Below are 4,909 nucleotides of genomic sequence, written 5' to 3' on the forward strand. Positions count from 1 at the left end.
TACTGAATAAATTGCAGGAACTTTTTCTAAGAAGACGTTTTGAGGGTGAGAACGGCAGGACGCGTCTTTGCGGTGCCCGGACCCCCAGCGCGAGCTCGTTGTCTTCAATTGCACTTCGACTGCGCGTGCACGCTGGAGGCTCACCAGACACTGAATCGTTATCGGAGGAAGCTCGCTCGGGAGGCTTGACAACTGAATGTCCTTCTTGACGTTCTAATCCTGTTCATTTGTTATTTTAGATGCGACTATTCGAAAGGGGCTGTCCTAACCCAGGAACACGAATTATTTTCCATAAGAAGCTATGAAGGGGCAGGACTTACAAGGGGGTTCATAAACTTCGTATTATCGGCGCCAAAAATTTCAAAAAGGGGGACCAAAACAGGGGAACATCCGAACACTCATCACTATATATGAAAGAGTGCTGGGTTCATCATGATCCAGATGCAAAATGACAAAGCAAACAGTGGCAGCACGCGTGAACTCACCAGCGCCAAAAAAGGCCAGGATTGTGCCGTCGTCGGGAAAGGTCGTGCTGAGCCTGAACTGAACTGCCGCGGTGTTCTCTTTATTTATTATTATTTTATTTATTTAATGACACTATTAGTTCTTACAAAAATGTAAGAGGTGTCATACAAAAGCATTTCAACAAAGGAACTTCAATAAGAGTGTGGTCCCACTTTACCCGGGCATTGAATACAAATAATAAACAAACAAACATTCGTCAATATCACGTCGGGAAAATTAAATTTAAAAAAGTCGTATGTACCAAATTGAAAACAAAAACATCAGTTCCAGCAAAGTAGCAACAGTGATAGCGCGAACATTTAGCAGGTGATAAAAATGATGAGAGTTGGTCTACAAATGAAGAAACATATGTCACAATCAACAATGTGCCTTGAAAGAAAGAGTATTTTAAGTGTCGACTCGAGAGTGGCGTTCAGTTATTGCTTTTGATTGTAAATCTTCGGCTCGCTCTGGTTAAAAACGTTATGCACTTGTCCTTTGGTATTTTGGTATAACAGATTATGCCTTTGATATAACGGATTATGCTCACAAAGGTCAAACAATCACAGGAAACAATTATCTTGAGCTTCAGACAAAGCTGCGAAAATCTATCAAGGTAAAGCGCAAGAGGAGCTCATGAAAGGAGTCCGTCTGGTTTCTGACAATGCCCCGGCTCACTCGGCACAGGCGACGCTGTCACACTCGGCCCTTCAAATTTCGAAATTTTGCGTCCTACCCCCTATTCAACCAACCTCGTGCCTGGTGTTTCCTTCCTCTACCCTCGCACGAAGACTCCATTGCGTGGAAAACTTTTCAAGGACGACGACCAAAGGATTGCTGAAGAGGAGCAGTCCCTGATCATCCAAAACGGTGTTCTATAACCATGGCCTCCGGCAGCGTGTACATCGCTGGCAAAAGCATGTGACTGCGCGGCGAATATGTAGAGAACCACTGAACTCCTACCAGAGTTTTACTGCTGGATCTCTATTCCTTTATGACATTAATACGAGCTTTACGTACAAACATTTTTTTTAGTAGATTGCACAAGAATGGCGTAGAGAATTACTTCCGGTTTCACTTATAACTATAGGATCACATGTCTTCTTGCGAGATTCTGGGGGAAGTCTGGATTCTCCAATAAAAGTTATGGTCACTGCCACAATCTGCGGCAGAGTATTTGTTCGTTGTGTGTTGTTTTAACACTTTGTTCTGCGCAGAGTAGCTTCCTGGAGAGATGGCCATAGACGGCGTAACCCAGGAAGCCCACCGGGAGGGAAGACGGGTCCATTCGTTTTCCCAAGTGCTCAGGGTGGCTGACAGTTGTTCGGCCTGACGAACGGTTCAGGCGGGCAGTTCTAAGCCCGCTGTGACCTCTAAGCGGAACGGGGCAAGTCCGTCTGCATCGGCCGGACCAGCTTAGAGCAAGCCCCCTGCTGCATCGCGGTGAGTGAGACAGCGAGCGACAGACAGGTCGGCATTGTCTGCCGGCTTCGCTAGCCACCACCACCTACGCCGCTTTCGGACGCTGCAACCTGGCCACTCCGGCAACAGCAACAGCGGTCGCCCATGAAGTCCAGTGGCTCCCTGAGGCCCATGAAGTCCCCCGAAGTCCGGGCCTTGAGGGGGGGAGAGTGTGGGAGCCGAGGGTGAACGACGAGGCAGATTGCACGTGACAGGCGGTCGGCGGAGAAGTCACGAGCTGGCGCGAGACATTGCGAGCTGAGCGAGGCTGGAAGCTGGAAAAGAACGACGGAGCCGGGGCTGCCTAGCCTGGCCCATAACGAACCCCGGAGCGGTCCACCAGCGAGGTCTGGAGCAAGACCGGTGGAAACGGCAAGCCCGGGCCATATGACCTGGGCTATGACGATCCCGGGGTGGTTCCGCAGCGAGACTCGGGCATTGATAGCCCGGGACAGCCAGCCTACGCAGCGCTGGCGTGGGAAAGGCGATCCGCAGGCCTGGACACGGACCCCGACTGTGAGCTCTGATCGACGGGCGACAACAAAGGTCGGCGGGCCTGGACTACCGGCTCTCGACGACGGGCAACCGAGAGGTACAGTTAACCCATTCGCTGTCTTCTCGTTGCAGTGTGTAGCTCCCTGGGTGACGGGCGGAAGGCATACCGATCGGGCGGCGATTATTAGGATAGAGGGACCTCCTCCGTAAAGAACCCCCATATTAAAATGCATTTTAATCTGGGTTTCTTTTACGGGGGAGGTCCCTCTATCCTAATAATCGTCGCCCGATCGGTATGCGTTCCGCCCGTCACCCAGGGAATCACACATTGCAACGAGAAGACAGCGAATGGGTTAACTGTACCTCTCGGTTGCCCGTCGTCGAGAGCCGGTAGTCCAGGCCCGCCGACCTTTGTTGTCGCCCGTCGATCAGAGCTCACAGTCGGGGTCCGTGTCCAGGCCTGCGGATCGCCTTTCCCACGCCAGCGCTGCGTAGGCTGGCTGTCCCGGGCTATCAATGCCCGAGTCTCGCTGCGGAACCACCCCGGGATCGTCATAGCCCAGGTCATATGGCCCGGGCTCGCCGTTTCCACCGGTCTTGCTCCAGACCTCGCTGGTGGACCGCTCCGGGGTTCGTTATGGGCCAGGCTAGGCAGCCCCGGCTCCGTCGTTCTTTTCCAGCTTCCAGCCTCGCTCAGCTCGCAATGTCTCGCGCCAGCTCGTGACTTCTCCGCCGACCGCCTGTCACGTGCAATCTGCCTCGTCGTTCACCCTCGGCTCCCACACTCTCCCCCCCTCAAGGCCCGGACTTCGGGGGACTTCATGGGCCTCAGGGAGCCACTGGACTTCATGGGCGACCGCTGTTGCTGTTGCCGGAGTGGCCAGGTTGCAGCGTCCGAAAGCGGCGTAGGTGGTGGTGGCTAGCGAAGCCGGCAGACAATGCCGACCTGTCTGTCGCTCGCTGTCTCACTCACCGCGATGCAGCAGGGGGCTTGCTCTAAGCTGGTCCGGCCGATGCAGACGGACTTGCCCCGTTCCGCTTAGAGGTCACAGCGGGCTTAGAACTGCCCGCCTGAATCGTTCGTCAGGCCGAACAACTGTCAGCCACCCTGAGCACTTGGGAAAACGAATGGACCCGTCTTCCCTCCCGGTGGGCTTCCTGGGTTACGCCGTCTATGGCCATCTCTCCAGGAAGCTACTCTGCGCAGAACAAAGTGTTAAAACAACACACAACGAACAAATACTCTGCCGCAGATTGTGGCAGTGACCATAGCCTCCACCGCCAAATTGCTTGCCGACGGGTTCGTCGACCATGCGGCTAACTCAGCAAGTCTGCATCCCAGATCTCGCTCGTGGGTCGCCAAGAACAAGGGATTTCTTGTGCTACTGCAACCTCGTGTTATACGTCTTCCCCATCGCGACAACGGTAGTATCCTTTCAAGTCAGCGATGTGAACCGGGCAAGCCTCCTCGTTTGTATCTCCCCGAGTAAGCCTAGAAGTAAGACACGACGCACGCGTCTTTGTACCTCGGGTGCCCTTCTCATCTCGGAGCAAGCGATGCGGCAAAACCACTAGCTGCGTTGCTCAAAGCGTGAGTTTTCCTTCAGAACAGGTAACGATGGCGTAAACCTAGTCCATCTTTTGCGCAATCGAAGGGATCCAAAGCCTGTGGCGGGATGACCAAATACCATACCCGCAATTCCGCAACGGCTACATATACCATGTGCTACTCGATGTAAGCGTCAGCGTCCCATTCCGTCCACGTGCATACGAGCTCTAGGGACTGCTCGGTCCTCGGAGGGGGCGGTAGCTCAGCGAGCAAGCCCGCTTAAACCGTTCACCGCCTCAAGGCAAGCTGGACAACTACAAGCCACCTAATTCTACCGCCTCATCCCCGGCCAGGTCGTGACGCGACATAACTTATCAAAAGTCTTGCTGTCACTGCCACGACCGGCCAGAGTGAAGCCGAAAAAGTATCCTATAAAACATTTCGTAGCTTTCTCGGAACGACCCCCCTCAAGGGAGGGTCGTCCCTCTGCTTTCCGTCGGTTGTTGGAGTGACGCGAAGCAAATAGCCGTCTTGGCCCAGCGGTTACAAATCATACTGCTCCTTAACTCGCCTGCCAGCGTTCCCGGTGTCAACTGGAATTTACGCCAGTTTATCCAACACCCGCTGACAATCTCGTCCGCCAGTGTTCCCGGTGCCGACTGCAATTCCCGCAATCTTTCCGACACCCACTGACAAAAACCCATCTGCACACCGGGCCTCGACAAGCGCTTACTGGCTCACCGCATCACTCCAAGCCTAAATCCTAAATATGTAAGAAGCCCTGGTTGTTTTCCCTCCTGCCAGTCGCTATCCTGCCTTCCAGCGAACCTGCCGTGCCTCTCCTCTGCCTCCGAAGATGACTTTCTTACATCTTAACCGCGCTCCTCGTGTTCCCCCCGG

This window comes from Ixodes scapularis, unplaced genomic scaffold (assembly GCF_016920785.2).
Source record: "Ixodes scapularis isolate PalLabHiFi unplaced genomic scaffold, ASM1692078v2 PGA_scaffold2__306_contigs__length_199485367, whole genome shotgun sequence".
Taxonomy (NCBI): domain Eukaryota; kingdom Metazoa; phylum Arthropoda; class Arachnida; order Ixodida; family Ixodidae; genus Ixodes; species Ixodes scapularis.